This window comes from Musca domestica, unplaced genomic scaffold, assembly GCF_030504385.1.
Source record: "Musca domestica strain aabys unplaced genomic scaffold, Musca_domestica.polishedcontigs.V.1.1 22, whole genome shotgun sequence".
Classification (NCBI taxonomy): Eukaryota; Metazoa; Arthropoda; class Insecta; order Diptera; family Muscidae; genus Musca; species Musca domestica.
In genome coordinates, this window is record NW_026712262.1 from 7195275 (window position 1) to 7214903 (window position 19629).

General features: G+C 35.6%; 1 protein-coding gene across 9 annotated transcripts in view; it reads right to left on the minus strand.

Annotated features, from left to right (window-relative positions):
* Positions 1–14351, minus strand: part of LOC101888725 (uncharacterized) — a 289691-nt gene extending 275340 nt beyond the window's left edge. For 6 of the 9 annotated variants that reach the window (XM_059123019.1, XM_059123021.1, XM_059123015.1 and 3 more), the window contains exon 1: positions 13551–14351. The gene's annotated coding sequence lies outside the window, so the exon portion shown is untranslated. Of the gene's footprint in view, positions 1–2199; positions 2720–13550 lie in introns of those variants that run through there. The other 3 variants (XM_059123022.1, XM_059123017.1, XM_059123016.1) reach the window with 1 other exon arrangement.
* Positions 14352–19629: the final 5278 nt, after the last annotated feature.

Consider the following 19629-nt stretch of genomic DNA (forward strand, 5'->3'; position numbering starts at 1 on the left):
TCGGCTTTTAGGAAAATGCCGCTAAAATTTTAAAAATTCCGAATATCAGGTGTTACAATTATGTGTGCGCTTTACAAAAACGTTGACCTAAATAGGTAAAATTTTACAATCTACAAAACCCAAATTCGAAACAATTACGTGGAAAATTGCGAAATACAGGGTGAGATGCAAAAATTGATACCAAGTTCAGACTGCTGTCATTTCTAAGCCACTCGTCCGACATCTGTTAAAATTATTCCAATGATAGCTCATTATATTGTTTACAAGCGTACAAAAGCATTTTGTTGAGAATTTCGCAGAAAAAAAGTTATTCGTGATAGAATTCAAGCGTGATTTCTTTATATTTGGCTGGAAAACCAAATGTGGCTATCGTTAGAGCACTCCAACATTTAAATGTGAATAAATCTTTCGTGTCTCGTACCATCGTTCGTTACTGTGATACTGGTAGCTAAACCCGACGTCAACGAAGTGGACGAAAGAAAACAGCAACATCAGCAGAAATTTTTCGAAAAGTAAAGAAGCGACTTGATCGAGAACCGCGTCGCAGTGGCCGAAAAATGGCTCGTGAGCTGAACATATCGCAATATTCCATTTGGCAAATGTTGAAAAATGATCTCGGGGTAAAGCCATTGAAATTCCAAAAAGTTCAAGAACTTACACCGCAACAGAAAGAAAATAAACTCAAAAAAGTTAAAGAGTTGCTTCGCTTGGCCGAAAGTGGTGAACTGCCGAATTTGGATTTATGCGATGAGAAAACATTCGTTGTCCAGCAGTTTGTAAACATACAAAATTATCGTATTTACTTGCCAGCTGAATATATGCACCTTTGGTTGGCCACTAGAACTCAAGCGCCGGCCATGATGATGGTGTGGGCCGCCATAACAGCGGATGGTCGCTCTCCTCTCGTATTAATCGACCGTATATATTCTGTAGGGTGCATAAAGCCTTGGCCGCAAACCTTGGACATTCCAACAGGACCACCGCACTCAAAACGCGCCACCCTAGAATGGTTACAAAATGAGGTTCCTCGCTTCATTTCCAGCGCACAATGGCGACCAAAATCTCCGGATACCAATCCGTTGGACTATTGTGTCTGGAGTATTTTGGAAAGCAAGGTCGATCACCTCAAACAAGCGCTTCGCCGGTAATGGGCCAAAATACCGCAGAGCAACATCCGGGCAGCGTTTGACGTTTTCATTGGCCGTTTGAAGGCCCTAATTCGTGCCAAAGGCGAACAATTCGAACAAATCTATACTTATTCGGAAATTTGATGCCATTTCAGACATTTTAGCTTTCATTCAATAAAATTAAAAAAAAAAATATTTTAAAAATTATGGCGTTTGACTTTGAAGCAGTTTTTTATTTCACCCTGTATATCTGAGTAAAATGTTACGTCATTTTGTTGGGAAACTGGAGTGATTTTCATAGATGGAAGGACATATCTAAATCGTCATGGAATTTGATCCGGATGATATTTGATATGTTGAAATAACAAACTATGGTAGTGGGTAAAGAAATATTTTCAGAAGTAGGCATAAAGCCCTCTTAAAGCCACATTTTTTTCAAATATGTACTTTTTGAGAAATTCTGGGAGGGAATTATAGTAATTTCTGGAAAACTATTAATAAACTTACGTTTTTCTAAACATTAGAGCGTATAAGACACCACTCCCACTGATTTAAATATATTTACCTCAAATCACTGTGTAGCAAAATCAGACGATGCAGAGGACAAAGTCCACATTCGAACAATACAATTTTTAGAAATATCGGACATATTTTATTGTATAATGTTAGGAATTTTGTAAAATTAAAACAATTTCATCAATATGAAATCCAGAAAACTCGGCCACTGATCTATCGGGAATCTCCAATGCCAACATTAACTTCCTCCTCCAATACAATTTCGATTTTTAGATTTTAATTAATAACCCTTTATGCGGATATTTAAAGGTAACTCCTATATTAAAGTTAATTGTACTACCATCATTCGATATTTATTGAAACCCATACTCAATACTTTAATAAGAATTTGTTATTAGATAAAATTCAAAGGAATTATTTTTCATAACGCTTTACCTATTTTCTCGTGTTTGTTATGGCTTATAACCCAGCGACGAACCCGTAGCGTAGAAAGGAATTCAAACCAGTTATGGCATCTATTTCTCTTGAAGATTACTTAACGTCTCCAACGGCTTACCTTTACGGATAAAATATTTAATCCAATTATAATCCAATAACCGGCGTCATTACAAACGTCCACCACGGACTGACAGCCTATGCCAAGCGTAATTTTGTGTAGTGGGCGGCCCACAAAGATAGTATCCAATATCCGGATGGTAATATAATCCAAGAATTGTTAATTTACAACACAACAACAAAAATAACAAAATGTTGTTGTAGGGTATGGAAATATTCTATGGCAATTGTTGGGGTGACGGTTCGGGGCAGAGAGAATGTTATTTAACTTTTCGGAATTTAGCCTTTTCTTTGTCTTTTATCGCTCTCTCTCTCTCCACTTCGCCCGTTTTGTCAATATTTGACCACACTTATACGCTAAATGACTTAAACTTCTTAGAAAATATCTATTTTTTTCGGATGAGGATTTTTGTTTTTCTGTAAAAATTTGTTTATTTATTTTCTTCCAACTTGTTTTACACTTTGCTTCAGGTTATTTACCGCTGCTGCACTTTATCGCACCACATCCACGACGACGACGATGATGATGGTGATGAGATGATGATGAATCACACTAAACTGAAGCAGCAGGCAAGGGAAGAAGAATGACAGAGGGAAAGAAAATAAAAGATAAACAAATGATAAGAGGGGAATACAACGGACAGTAAACTGCAAGCAATCATCTAAAATGCAGCAGCAACAACAACAAGCGAAAATTGAATTATTCAATATGCATATAACAACATACAGATATATTGTTTGTTGTTATTGGTTTATAAAGTGAAACCAAGTGTGAGAAGGTATGGCAGTACAACTGCAATGGGGTGCCGCGCCAGAGAAGTTGAAAACGGAAAAAATGCATTTTGACATTTGTTGCTCATTTGTTTCGTTCCCCGACAATTATTGTCTTTTCCATCTGGATCTTGTCATTATCGCCATTCAAAGAGCTCACAGCTCTGATTTGCATTAAAACAATGCTCTCACACTGTTTACATCGAGTCATTTGATCGACGACCCAAGCCACTTAACAAAAGATTCAAAATGAAAAATTTGGCGACTGAACATACCTGTGTGAAGTTTTATCATATGTTTACTGAACACAGTCATTGGTTTTGAACTGTGGGGTTGCTGATCTATTTGTAAATCGAGAATTTTTAAAATTAACGAAGATCCGAAATAAATTTTTTTGTGCCCTACAACACTATGTGTTGGTGGAATTATACGTTTGATTGGGCCATAAAAGTATATATGGATCCTCCTATCTCGCCGAGCTGAGTCGATCTAGCTGTGTATGTCCGTCCGTCTGTGCATGTTAATTTGTAATCACTCTACAGGTCGTAATTATGGGCCGATCTTCACGAAATTTAGAATGGAGGTGGGGCTAGGGCCAGAATAGAAGCATATTGCTTTTGGAGATGATCGCATAATATCTAGGGGTTCAAATGAACCAAAAACAGAAAAAAATTCTTGATCACACAATTTAACCCAATCGACACGCCTGAGAAGAGAGTAAGGGACAGGGAATAATTCTAACATTTTGGATGACCATTGGATTATATTTAGCCTTAAAATAGACCGCAACAACTAACAGCACGACGGAGTGCGTAAATATTGGACATATGCCCCGGTCAAAATGCTAAGGGCAATATCTGGGCAGTGCTCCGTGACATAATTTCAAAAACGAAATCTTCCAATTTCAGGTTCATTGTGTCCCAAATGCGTAATATATGACAAAATTATTAGTATGTTTTTTTTTTTTTTTAATTTTGTGAAAATTGGGTCATATATAGCTATAGCACCCATATATAATATTATTCACTTAATAATAATGATATGCGGTACAAAATATCGGATACAGCCGATAATTATCTTTGACAATTTTTGACGAAATCGGTTCAGGTTTAAATTGAGCTCCCATATATCTTCGTTCGATTTCACTTTTTTAGCCTACAATCACGTATATCAAATTTCCTTAAGATTCGGTTAAGATTTAGCTATAGCACCCATACATATGATTCATTTAATTCCAAATCTATACTTTACAATCCATAATAAGGATTTCCTGTACAAGATGTTAGGTACATCTGTAAACTATCTTTGCCAGATCGGTTCAGATTTGGATGTATTGCCGATATAAAATTCCATCTGATTTGATGTATATAATTTAGGAATGATATTTGGTCGGAGAGGTCACATACAACAATAAATTACCTTAAAAAGCTTTATTGGAAATCGATTAAGATATAGTTTCCATAGATTAGAATGAACCGATTTCACATTTAAACCGCTCTTAAGCCTTAATAAGCAATTAATTCTATAATTATCAATATTAACGTTTACTTGCTACAAGTGACTCTACTAAATATTCAAAATAAAACCCGTTTTACCTCCGGTGGCAAAATTTTGTCTATATAGGTCCACATTATAATATAGTATAACCTCATAATAATATAATATAGCCCCCATATAACGGAATCTTCGGATATTCGGAATTTTAACGATTTAAGTCATATTTTCTAACGGATTTGTCTAAAATTCGCTATTTGTAGCTCATATGTCCGTCAAGATAAATTTAAATTTAATTAGCAAAGACACAAACCAAGGTGATTTTTTCTCCGGTTCACAAAGGGTTAATAAAGAGAGAGAGAGAGAAAGAGAGAGAGGGAGAGATAGAGAGAGGGAGTAGTAAACCAGAGAAAATTAAAGGTAAACTAAATTATATTAGTTTTCATCAAATTTCATAATTTTCCCTACAAATTTCAAATTTAAAATGAAATCGCTAAATAAAAACCTAATTAAAATTTACGTTGAAAAACTTTGAAACCCTTAACTCTACATTTAAACCGAGAATAAAATATTTAAAAATGAAGCAGTGTCGTGGCTGGGCACAAATGAAAGATCTCGAGGAGTACTTTCCGAATCTATGGACCTTATAGCCAAAAAGAATTTCAGACTTAGGAATTTTTTGCATTTTCTAAAGAATTATCGCTCAATTTTAGGGAAATTGCAGATAAAAGCGTCCACAGAACAGAAACTAAAAATGAAACGGTGTCGAGGCTGGGCGCAAATGAAAGGTCTCGAGGAGTACTTTCCGAATCTGTGGACCGTATAGTCGAAAAGAATTTCAGACTTAGGCATTTTTTGCATTTTCTGAAGAATTATCGCTCAATTTTATGGAAATTGCAGATAAAAGCATCCACAGAACAGAAACTAAAAATGAAGCGGTGTCGAGGCTGGGCGCAAATGAAAGGTCTCGAGGAGTACTTTCCGAATCTGTGGACCTTATAGTCGAAAAGAATTTCAGACTTAATAATTTTTTGCATTTTCTGAAGAATTATCGCTCAATTTTATGGAAATTGCAGATAAAAGCATCCACAGAACAGAAACTAAAAATGAAGCGGTGTCGAGGCTGGGCGCAAATGAAAGGTCTCGAGGAGTACTTTCCGAATCTGTGGACCTTATAGTCGAAAAGAATTTCTGACTTAGGAATTTTTTGCATTTTCTGAAGAATTATCGCTCAATTTTAGGGAAATTGCAGATAAAAGCGTCCGCAGAACAGAAACTAAACATGGAGCGGTGTCGAGGCATCCACAGATCAGAAACTAAAAATGAAGCGGTGTCGAGGATGGGCACAAATGAAAGGTCTCGAGGAGTACTTTCCGAATCTATGGACCTTATAGCCAAAAAGAATTTCAGACTTAGGAATTTTTTGCATTTTCTAAAGAATTATCGCTCAATTTTAGGGAAATTGCAGATAAAAGCATCCACAGAAAAGAAACTAAAAATGAAGCGGTCCACAGATTCGGAAAGTACTCCTCGAGATCTTTCATTTGTGCCCAGCCTCGACACCGCTTCATTTTTAGTTTCTGTTCTGCGAACGCTTTATCTGCAATTTCTCTAAAATTGAGCGATAATTCTTCAGAAAATGCAAAAAATTCCTAAGTCTGAAATTCTTTTTGACTATAAGGTCCACAGATTCGGAAAGTACTCCTCGAGATCTTTCATTTGTGCCCAGCCACGACACTGCTTCATTTTTAAATATTTTATTCTCGGTTTATATGTAGAGTTAAGGGTTTCAAAGTTTTTAAACGTAAATTTTAATTAGGTTTTTATTTAGCGATTTCATTTTAAATTTGAAATTTGTAGGGAAAATTATGAAATTTGATGAAAACTAATATAATTTAGTTTACCTTTAATTTTCTCTGGTTTACTACTCCCTCTCTCTCTATCTCTCCCTCTCTCTCTCTCTCTTTTTCTCTCTCTTTATTAACCCTTTGTGAACCGGAGAAAAAGTCACCTTGGTTTGTGTCTTTGCTAATTAAATTTAAATTTATCTTGACGGACATGTAGCTCATAATGGGTTTCAGTACAGGTGTCTATAGTGGTTCACAGTTTCTATATAACAGAACCGCCCGATATTCGGTATTTTGATGATTTGAGAATCGGTTCAGATATAGTCATAGCTCCCATACATATTGTTCAATTTTGTTGACCCAATTTTTATCGAGATCGGTTCAGATTTGGATAAAGCTCCTACATATATTTTCGTTCGATTTACTTTTTATTGTGCACCAAACGTGTAATATTTGCCCAAATGGGATGGAATTTGGCACTTACGACCAAATTGAGCATAGAAACAAGTATGCTAAATTAGGTGAAACCGATAACCGATTTCTTCTTAATCGAGAAATTTTCAAAACTATTACATTCTTGCATGTTCTCGAACAGAGCAACAGTAATCAGATATGGTAAAAAATATTTAATGATTTTATTGCTACAAATTGTGTTGCCCTCTCTGCGTGTTACATAATAAGTCACATCAATTATTTTTAGAGAATGGAATCAAAGGAAGAAGTAATTAGCACCAAATTTAACTATCTGTTCGAAAAGAATCTATAAATGGAAGTATGTATGCATTCTTGAGAACAGTATTAACTACTATAAATGCCATGTTGAAAATAGTCCGAATTTTATTTATAAGACAAATTATGCCAAGGTTACTAACATTTCATTTTAATTATTATTTCTCGGAGTTACTGCTAATACGTCCCTCCAATTCCCTTGCATTTCTTCAATTTATTTCATCCTTATCATCCTCAGTGTACCCCAGTTGTATATTTTACGAATTTGTGAAAGTACCTCTATTGGGTACAGCCTCTGTGCCATATCATGAGTAATACAATGAAAAAATCACATTGGTGTGACTGTATTTTAAAGATTTTTTTTTTTTTTTGTTTGAATTTCTTGAATGTGTTGGACAATATGACAGACTGGATGTTGCCTGTCTGCCTGCTGCCTGCCTGAGTCTTCCGTCAATTCATCCAGCTTGACCGTTTATTGTCCCTACCCACAAAACAACTGATTCACATGTTGTTGTCAATTTAAAGAAGAAGAATTTGTACAAGAAAGAGGAATCAGGCAAACAAAAACACAGAACAAAGACGAAAAACTATTTTGGAGTTGCTGCGGCTGTGGCAACTACAACCAACCAACCATCCATCCATCCATATCTTTGCTTATTGGATGACCAACACCATAGTTGGACATAAATCAAGTGGCATTCTTCTGTCTGTCTTCGTTTTCTCCTTTTGTTGTCTTTCTGTCATGTTCCTTTTCCACTTTTGGTGATTCCACCATTTTAGGGTGCATGGTTTATTTTTAATTGTTGTTGTTTTTGTTGCTGTAGATACTGTCTTGCCTTCTCTTCTTGATTATAAGAATATTGTGAAATACTTGCAATAAATCCCAAGGGAAACGCAGAAAAAAGATACACCAATAACAAGACGAATCTCAAATGGGGGAAATGAAAAAAAAGTTTGTGGATTCCATTTTTTCTCTTCTGGAAATAAGGTGAGGGTTTAATTTCTTGCAGACTTTTAGACATTTATTAAACTTTTGGGTGTTCTATGCTCACTTTCACAAATGATCCCAATCGAAGCGTTCAGCATTGTATACAAATTATGCACTTGACTACATTACTTGTGTCTTTAATGAAAAAAAAACACTTAAAAACAAAAGGACAAAAAATATCGAAGAGTACTCCAAGGCCGATTACATTACACTTTAAATAAATCCCACGAAATCGGCTTTGGGCACAAACCCAAAAATATCATATTGCATTTGGTTATTTTGAATTCTATAACAATATGTCCCTGTTGCACGGTCTCAAATTTCAATGCCACTTTGAAAAAAAAACAAACGTCCATAATTTTTTATGATTCCATAAATAACTTTTTGTCGTATGAGGTTCTTGTTTGGGTTTCGAACATGGCACAAACAGAAAGAAGCTTAACTTCGAAGGGCATAGGAAAATGCAACTCTGTAGCAGAGTCGTATTGTGTCAGATAGATGTTTTTATGCATGCAACAATTGATTTTGATTATTTTACATTTCATTTCTTAAATTGGGGAAAAATGGAAGAGAATGGAATGCTGTAGGTTTTCCACAAAATTGAGTCCAAGAGCGGAGGAGAATATTGTTTTGTACCAAATTATAAAATAAATGAATGAATTTTTGTTGCAACTGAGTATGAAGTAATTTTAATTTTGGTTTAGCTTCAGGATACGACCATTAAAAACATTTTACCGTAGTGTGAAGCTTAGCATTTTTGTACCTGTCATATGATGCCATGTTGATTTCTGCCTGTCCTTCCTTCTACATTAGGGGGTTCGACGTGGGCAACCCTACAACACTACAATTTACGTTAACGTTTCTGTAGACATAATACCCTTGAAATAGAAGGAATGAATCCTTTTTCAAAAGTCTCTGTAAACTCAACACCTTGCAATTAGGAGGAACGAGTCCCTCAAATTATTGCAACACAGTGAAGGACTACTTAAAAACCGTTCGAATTGTTAAGGTTCATACTGTAATTTTCGATTATCAGAGTTTATTATTGTTTTCCCACGTCTCTCACACCCGCCCCTGCCGATCGAGGAGGTCACCTCTCTATACGCAGAGAGCGCGTACACACCCAAGTCCGGACCAAGGCGGGTTAGCCATAGTTTCACACCGGCAACAGAAACTACATCAGCCAGTGAATAAAATACGAGAAAAATTATAGAAGACACATACAGATTGGTAAAAATAAATTGACAAAAGGACACATTTCTAAAGTCTCTGCTCATTGGCTGCGTCTACTGTTCCACATAGGGAATAATTATAACAAAGTATAATGTGTTCATTTCCATTATAAAATCATGATCGTCATAGATCTGGAACTAACATTTACCAAATACCAATGATCCCTAAAACGTTACAAAAGTAAAGCATCTTACGCATTAAGAACTATTTTTCTAACATTTTTAGTATTGAATGCATTTCCTGAATATTTCTGATCAATTTTATTCTTGAAATAATGTCATATAGCTATGCAAACGGGTTACCTTGGTTTTTATGCAAAATTTCAGAGCAATATCTCTGATATCTGACCATATATGACAACGAAGTCAGCATCAAAGTAAAGGTCAGAGGTGTCATTTTATATAATAGCTATAGTTGTATTTTTCACACCAAAATTATGGTTTTTTTTCACCCGATGACCATCCAAAATAATAGGCTTCTGCTCTGTCCTACTCTCTACCCCATGCTAAATTTCGTGTCGATTGGGACTTTACTTGTTTCATGCCCTAAATATTTTGCGATCATCTGCAAATAGTATTTTATTCTGACTCTATCCATAACTCCATACAAGATTTCGTAAGGATCGGACCATTATTGCGACCTGCAGCGTAATCAGTCGTTCAGACAATAAGTTCCAATATCTCAATGGTATCAGCAAAATTTGCCACTTGTCGATCTAGCAAAACAGACCCGTTTGTATGGGCGTTTCGGCTTTTTACATGATGGTCCTCTGTAGGAATATTCAGTAAATTGTTGAAATAGTAGTCATAAAAGGAGTTGACTAATTGTGAGACATATTGGGATATACTTACTACTCTACCAAACTCGCGCCGAATATATTTTTTTTCCAGAGACAAAAATGTGTTTATATTGTCCACCATAGTATGGAGAGTATATTAAGTTTGTCATTCCGTTTGTAACACCTCTTGATCAGCATAAAATTCTATGTTGATTTAGCGATATCCTTCCGTCCGCCTGTCTGTTTGTGGAAATCGCACTTGCTTCCGAGCGCAATTTTACTCAGATATATTTTGGTCAGGACTTTTGGTATTTAAAATGGGCTATATAGGTCTACGTTTTGGTATGGACCCCACATAACTGTACGAATTTTTGGTTACAATTTTAACCCGAATTTGCTGCAAATGAGCAGTTATTATTTCCAGTATGTAGGAAACATCCTTACGTTGAACTGCCATTTAAGTCCAAATTTTGGTATAGTCCGCAATAGGTAATACTTCCTATGACAGAAAATTACCTGTGCAGAGCCATGTCTTCGCATGGCCCCCAAACAAATGTACCTTCCAATATTTAGTATTTTGATGATTTTATATACATTTCTCAGCAGATTTAGAGTTTTTGACATGCGCCACCTTCTCTGACAGATAATTGGCTGTTGAGGTCCACGTTCTCGTATAGCCCCATATGACTGTAACACCACTTATTCGTAATTTTTAAAAAATATGGTGTCATTTTTTAAAGTTTTTTTTTTCCATTTTGCTCCTTTCAAAAGTAGAGGGTATATATTACAAAAGTCTGTATCTATAGCACCAATATACTTGTTTCATCTGATTTCAAATGAAAGCTAAGGTCGAGAAATTTAAAGTGCCCTCGACTACGTGCCGTTCATTCAAGCTTTTCAGGTATGACTGTAAAAATGCCATGTGACTTGAATCACTTTAATTTGATCCAGTGCGGGTGTAATGATAATCTGGTCACAAAAAAAAAAACAAAAACTACCTCGACGACTTCCCAAGTTTTTTGTATGGCAAAACGAAAAAGAAAACAAAGACTGGTTTCGTTTTACAGAGACTCGTTTAAAGGGAAACACGCACAGCGAACAATGAATCATAATAATAATTTGTAAGCCATAAAAATCACTTTGGGCATGAGGTCACTTCTAACGGGCTGAAACAAAAGGCCCAAACAAAACAAACCGTATTGGCTTGGCTAGGCCAGTCCACTTTGGAGTTTAATGGACCAAAACGAATTTCAAGCGTTGTTCAAACGTTGTTCGCAACGTTACGTCGTAATGAATTTGCAATTGCACAATACCCAGGTAGTTACAGACAATTAAATGCAAACCGGTTTCTGTGTATTCCACCAAAGCGCTTTGGATGCTGTCGATAGCGTGTGACAGAGACATAGATGTGGCTAAGCTGTTTGTTGCCAACAACTACCACTCCGCACCGCACAAGTCGTTCGTCCACAAAAATGCTGCTAACATGTTGGTATCCAAACAAGTTGTGATCTTTGGCATAATCCAAAAGTTGCCAGTCTAACCAAGTGAATAAGTGGTCCAGGAGTTTTCCTAAGTACACACCAAGCGATCTCCACAACTGGATGCTGGCGGCTGTAGTCGACGTAAAACCGGTTACTCAAGATCACACAAAAATAGAATGCAACAGGCACACACACACACACACACACGCAGACACACCACATACAAATCTTCTGTTTCACGTTTTTCACACATACGCGTCTTGGCATTTCAAATGCATTTAACAAATACAAAAACACTCCACCACACACACACACATACAGTGGTGGCCATATCATATGCAACTAAGATTCATCTACGTTAAAAGGCTATATAAATTTGTAAATTTCACAACGAAGTATATAAAGATGGTTTAATTATAGTCACTACTTTCATACGATTTCAAATTATTATCAAAATGTGCAGCTTTTGTTTATATCTCTATGTTCACAGGTATTTTGTTGACAAATATGAAATTTGGTGTGGTCAAAACATATGCAACTTTATATATTTGGTTTAAATAACGGCATTTTTACAATTTCCTTTGTTCTATTGTTCTTCTTATTATTATCTAGAGACACTGCGTAAAGAGATTTAAAGCTACCTTCACATTTTTATTGCGTTGTTTTTTCACAAAGCTAAAACAGAGTTTGTTCAAAAATGGCACGCGATAAATTTGGATTTGAGCTCAGACAACGAATTGTGACTGCGTATCCTTCTGGATTATCACAGAAATGTATTGCCGAGATATATACCGTTCATAAAAGCTCCATATCGCGCATCATTAATAATTACAAAAAAAATTCACAAGTCTCTGTTATACACCGTGGTGGTCGAAATCGAAAAACAAGCGATCGGACGGACAAATTAATAATCAGACACGTGAAAAAAGACCCATTTATATCTTCCTCTAAGATAGTGGAAAGATTTCAGTTGCCAGTTTCTGCTCGCACTATCCGTAGAAGACTTTTACAAGCCTCCCTCTGCGCAAGACGTCCTGCAAAAAAACCACTGATATCGAAGCGAAACCAGAAGAAGCGTTTGGAATTAGCTAAAGCTCATATAAATTGGACAGAGAGTAAATGGAGAACTATATTATTTAGTGATGAGTCCAAATTTAACATAATTGGTAGCGATGGCATGTGCTATGTAAGGCGACCAGAAGGAAAACGACTCGAAGCACGTTACTGTAAAAAAACGGTCAAGCATGGGGGGGGGGCAATATAATGGTGTGGGGTTGTTTTTCTGGTGCCGGAGTTGGCCCACTGCACAGAATTGTTGGTATTATGGATAGATTTATGTATAAAGACATATTGCAAAGGGTAATGCTCCCATACGCAGAATATAATATGTCATTGCGGTGGGTCTTTCAAGGACAACGACCCCAAACACGCTTCGAAGGTGGTCAAATCGTGGTTTGCCGATAATAGAGTTGCGGTGATGGAATGGCCACCCCAATCCCCAGATTTAAACCCAATAGAGAATCTGTGGGAAATCGTAAACAAAAAAATTGATCGAGAAAATTGTACAAGTTTAGATTTTTTATTTTGCCGGCTGGAAGATGCCTGGAAATCAATCCCAAAAAGCGTCATTGACAATCTTATAGCGTCAATGCCTCGAAGATGTCAGGCTGTAATCGACAACAACGGATTTGCAACAAAATATTAATTTTATTTGCACTTTACTGAGCTCGATTTAATTAGTTGCATATGTTTTGGCCACTTAATAATAAGACTGAATATCTTTTTCTAATTTTTTTTATAAATGAATTGAATATCTATGGAGTATATGTTTTTTTTTCTTAAACTACAAGCAATAAAAAATAATATTTAAAAAAATAATTGCATAATTTTGTTTTCAGAAAATTTTTTCACGGTTTTTGGTAAAGGTTAGATTTCAGTTGCATATGATATGGCCACCACTGTACATGTGTATATTTTAAAAATTGCACTTAAATAGGTACTTATTTAGATGAAGAGGGTTGGGAAATTTACCTTTTTAAAAATCACAATTAAAATTTATCCACTCAATTTAATTCATCTGTATTTTATGTGCTCTGCTTGCGTTTTTTTTCTCTCTATTCTTTATTCGCTGTTTCACTCAAAATATTTCGCTTTTTCGAAAAAAGAACTTCTTTTTGAAATTGAATACTTAAGTCGAGGATGATGTATTTATTTCACTTTGTATTTCTTCTTTGTTGGAACTCAACAACTTTTTTCAATACTTAATTTCTTTGTATTTTTATTTTATTATTTTTTTTTCTTTCTTCTTTTTTGTTTTGATTCAATTCGTTTCGTTTCTTTTTTTTTTCGATTTTTTTTGGAGCACTCAGACAGTAAATGCCGCTTCAGTTGCTGATTTTTAATTCAAACCACAACACCATAACAACATGTGTGTTATATTTACATCTGTGTGTAGTAACATACAAGCGTGGTATGTTCGTACGCTCGTAGGTGTGTACCACTGTCGTCGTAGCACTACGGCAACAACGGTAAGTAATTTATTCACGAATATCCACGGTCTGCCGTTTGCTGCTGCAGTTTAAATGATGGCAGTAGGTAGCAGGCAATACTAACAAAATGCACTACTCCATTTGTTGCTGTCGCTATATCACGCGCACGTTATTATTATTTTTTTATATGTTTCTTATTCACTGAATTTCGTTAACTGCGGAGCAGTGATAATAACAAGCCAAATTGAAAAAAAAAAACACCATTCGATACAATGACTTGGCAACGCACAACGCTTTGGTAACGCTTCGTTTCGTTCGTTATCAACCAGCACGACCGGTGTTTACAAAACAACTGGCATTTATTGTGAGATTTGCCAAGCATACGACTGGCTGGCCGCTTCAAAACATATCAACAACATTACTCCAAGTGAGAGCGAGAGAGCATTGCACGCACACACTGAACACTGATGGGGAGAATGAGAGCATATCCGCTTTTGAGATTCAATAAGAAAACTAAAATGTGTATATGGCAACGCCGTTGCTCTCTTGTCGTCGTGATAAAATATAAGATAGGGAGAGTGTGGTGTGCATCACTGTTAAACAACATCAATGTTCTCTGTTATGGAAGAACGAACATTTGTGCATGGCAATGCCATTGCTCTCTGTCATCATGGTAAAGGAGAGCCCTACGATATGCCATGAATTTTACTTATGTTCCACTTGGCTGTTAATGCAAAAGAAACTGAAAGTTGCCGGAAACAATACGAAATAAATTGATATATTTTTAATGTCTCTCAGAGCCACAAGATGAAAACAATATTTCAATACGGTAGTTCTTTATATCTGTACTCAGCGTAAATCTTACTTTTTAAGTTTATCCACATACAGCTACAGCTTTGCTACAGTTCTTTACTGGACCCGAAACACCATTTTATGAACAAAATAGTTTTGGTGTTTGCTTTATTTTGAAATAACTTAATATTTGCAGTCCATGCATATAATTTCAGTTGTGCATTATTATTCCTCACTTTTATCAAAAGACCGTTAAAAATAACAGCAAAAATAACAATCTTGCCAATTTTTGGTATGATAGGGAAGATTTGTATCATCGTAAAAATGTTGCATACACACAAATCCGATAGAAGCCAAAATTAAAGTTTCAGTGTTTTTATTAAAAGGAAGATTTCCATATCGCTTAACGTGGATCTCATTAGCTTGGTGCGTCGAACAGTGGTACGATCTTGGTAAGTTTATTATTGATTGGAATTGATAGAATATATCAATTAGAAGGAATTTTAATTTTGGTATTGATACGTCAAGTCAAGTTAACTAGAACAAGTTTTTAAATCAGACGATTTTAGATAATGAGTATTTTTATCAATTTTTATACCCTACAACACTATGTGTTGGGGGTATTATAAGTTTGATTGGGCCAAAAATTATGTAACACCTCGAAATATTGGTCTCCCACATAGGAAAGTATATGTGGATGTTCCTATCGCGTCGAGCTGAGTCGGTCTAGCTATGTATGTCCGTCCGTCTATCTGTCCATGTTCATTTGTAAGCACTATACAGGTCGCAATTATGGCCCGATCTTCACGAAATTTATAATGGAGATGATCGGATAATATTTAGGACCAAAATAATGGACATAATGGACAAAAACTGAAAAAATTCCTTACAAAGTATATATATTCCTGATCAACATAAAATTCTATGTCGATTTATCAATGTCCGTCCGTCCATCCGTCTGTCCGTCTGTGGAAATCACTCTAGCTTCCGAACGAAATTAAGTAGGTTGATAAAATTTTACTCAAATGTGTATTATGTCTGCAGGACTTTTGGTATTGAAAATGGGCCATGTAGGTCCACGTCTTCGTGTAGCCCCCATAAAACAGTAACTATCGATATTCGGTATGTTGATGATTTTAGCGACATTATTTACCGGAACTATTTCAAATTTGGTATTTGAATTTCATAATGAATACCACAGCCTATGACAGAAAATTGTCTGTGTCTTCGTAAAGCCGCCATATAACGGAACCCCCGATATTCGATATTTTGATGATTTTAGCGACATTATTTACCGGAAGTATTTCAAATTTTGTATTTGAAGTTCGTATTGGATACTACAGCCTATGACAGAAAATTGTCTGGGCAGGTTCCTTTAAAACCCCCATGGTACCTCCCTATATTCGGCATTTTGATGATTTTAGCTATATTATAAACAATTTTTTGAATATTGTAATAGCTTGTGACAAAAGTTGGCTATGCAGGTCCACGTCGTCGTATAGACCCTAATATACGGCTACACTCACTATATTTACGATTTTAACAGAATTTTTAACGGATTTTATTTTTTTGAAAATTGTTAAATTTGTACCAAATGGTGGGGGTTATTCAAAGTACTTACTTTTTTACTTGTTTTAATTTCACTTACAATATTGAGGTTAACATTTTTGTAATATTTTTTCACCTTACAACACAGGTTAGGCCTATTGTTTTCAAAGATATCCGCAATATATTTAGGGGCTGACAAATAACTAAAAAAGTTCCTGATTTTGCAGCCGTTATAACGGTCACAAATAGAAACAGAGAACACGGAATCTCGCATGATGTTAGATTTTAGGACACTACTTTTGTGTGAAAAAAATACCAACATACCAATACATAAATATTTGGCAAATGTCCATGGTCAAAATGCTAAGGATAATATCTGGGCAGTACTCTATATCATAATTTCAAAAGCGGAATCTTGCAAAATGGATTTGGACATAAGGGGGCTTCTAACATATTGCAGTTTTGTAGGGTATCACATGGTCGGCCCCGCTCGACTGTAGCCTTTGCTTACTTGTTTCAATTTGACTTATAACATTGAAGTGTATATTTTGCAATATTTTTTCACCTTAAAACACAGGTTGGGGTTATTATATACAGATTATATATAATAGTCCGAGATTATAATTATAGTCCGATCCTCACGACAATTTTCATAGGGTTAGGGTTAAACTCAGAAGGGCTAGGCCTCTTGTTTTCAACGAAGTCCGCAATATATTTAGGGGTTGAAATGGACCAACAACTAAAAATGTTGCTGATTTTTCAGCCATTATAAAGGTCACAAATAGAAACCAAAGGACACGAAATCCCGCATCAAGTCTTTAGGACATCGGGTAGAATGGACCACTACTGAAAAAATACCAACATTACTTACAGGCGATATCCAAAATACACAAAAGGCGAACTTCTGGAGCCAATCGACACGCCTGAGAAGAGTGGTAAGGACATGGAAAAATTCTAGCATTTTGGATGATCATTGGATTATATTTAGCTATAAAACGGACCACAACAACTAACAGCACGATGGAGTACGAAAATATTGGCAAATGTCCCTGGTCAAAATGCTAAGGGTAATATCTGGACAGTGTTTCCTGACATAATTTCAAAAACGAAATCTTCCCAAATGATTTGGACATAAGGGGGTTTCTAACACATTGTAGTGTTGTAGGGAATCACATGGTCGGCCCCGCACGACTATAGCCTTTGCTTACTTGTTTTATCTGTATTAGATGAAGTATGAAAATGGAATACTTCGGTCCACTATGTCTGTTATCTCACGCATGTTTCCACATTTTCCAAAAATTTAAATATATATATTATAAAGTATAGGAAGTAGTCTATATGTTCTACATCTGGCACGTTGTAATATTTGTATCAGTCTTAGGTCAGATGCGAATTGGTCAATATTGGCGAAATGCTTCGGAAGGGTTAACAGTTTGAATAACTCAATGCTGGGGGCATACATCTGTCGGCAATATGTATAAGCTTCGAAAGGAGAGAAAAAATTCACATGTTTTTTTTAAATCAAAATTTTCTCTCAATCGAACTATTTCGTTCGTAAACTATACAACTCTTTATGTGATACATTGTGCCGAATATCATTGTTATAGAACTCACATTACAGCATTAGTAAGGCACTTCTATAAATAAGTATCAATTTTATGCCAAGCTAAGCACGACGGGATGAAAACAGATCATAATTACCTACTGAGTTAAAGAGATCCTCTTAAAAATGATGACTTCATTTAATGGATTCTTTGATAATTGAGTTAAAGTAAATAAGAAACTGAGAGTGCGTTTTAAATGTCAAATCAGCCGGACTGATAACATCGCCTTCACCAGCATAATCCGTTAATAGTTTACCACTCTTCCTTCAGAACAGAGTTTGGAAAATTATTAGAAAATTCAATTAAAGCATTCACACATAAAATGGCGTGTGCGCTACTCATTGTCTCAGAGGGGTTTGTTATTGAACAACGATAAAATACACGAAGCTCTGACGAGGGACCCGTATATTTTGTTAGGTAGGTGACAATATTTCTCCAAACTAGATTTATTTGTGACCAAAAGCCACACTCGACTTATTTGTTCGATGTTTTCAATACTTCAATTAATTCACAATTTATGGCTTTTTTTATTTATTAATTAAAATTGTGGAACTGTTGCCAGGCGATGGCGCATAAATGTTCTTTCGCCATGGCATGGAATAAAGTAGTGGCGGAGGTTTGAATGGGTACAAACGAACGGTATGTGAAAGTTCAGACGATGTGAGAACGGAGCAAATGTCCGTTTAACAAACAAAAATATCACTGGGCAAACATTCATACATCTACGGATGTGCGTATGTGTGTAATTTGTCGAAATGTAATGCCATATCAATTTCTTTACTCGAATACCTATCGACGTGGACTGCTTTTTCTTGGAAGCAACGCAGAATAATGCAACTGAGCAAACATGTATTTAACCCACCCTGTGTCTTTCTTAAGAGGGGATGTTCACGGCCCCATTTGGTGTGTGCATCATGTCTGCATTCATCGGAACTCATATCAAAGTTAATTTTAGACCGCAAACGGGGAATTTGAAGGGGAAGAAAAGTTTACTTTTTCAAAGAATAAAGAGTATAGATATAATGCAGGATATGGGATAAAATGGGCGGCTGCATTCTAAATTACAACCTCTTTGAGTTTGAGAAATTCATTTCTAACATAAGTAGCATATGTGTTGGAAATGTTCCCCCCGCCCCCCCCCCCCCCCTTTCCATTTATCTTTTAATCGGTCTGTTAATGAAAATGTTCATCAATTAGAAAATGAAATTGAGTTCGGAATGATAAATGTGTATTGTTATGAATTCTGGATTAACAAGAACAGTATATCGATTCAGTAACTCCGAACTATCCGACAATCAACAATTTTGTCTACACTTTAACATCCAATATTATTTTCATCTATTTGCAAATTTAACCAATGCAAATATATTTTGGTTAATATAGCAATTGTTTTTTCTCTTAGGGACACACAAGGAAAATGTCCGAACCAAATTTATGAATTTTTATTTTTTGCGAAAATGAAAAAAATTAAAGTTATTTTTTTAAATGGAATTTTGTTTTGATTTTATTTCTATGTGGAAATACTGAAAATCGCAAAAAAAAAAAAAAACAAACATTGACATGATTCGGTTTTGGTCGGAGTATGTGCGAAAATTCGCCCAGAAATACATTTTTGATTATTATGAAATTCATGAATTGACGATTTGCGTTAATTTTATGCGAAGAAGTTAACTTGAC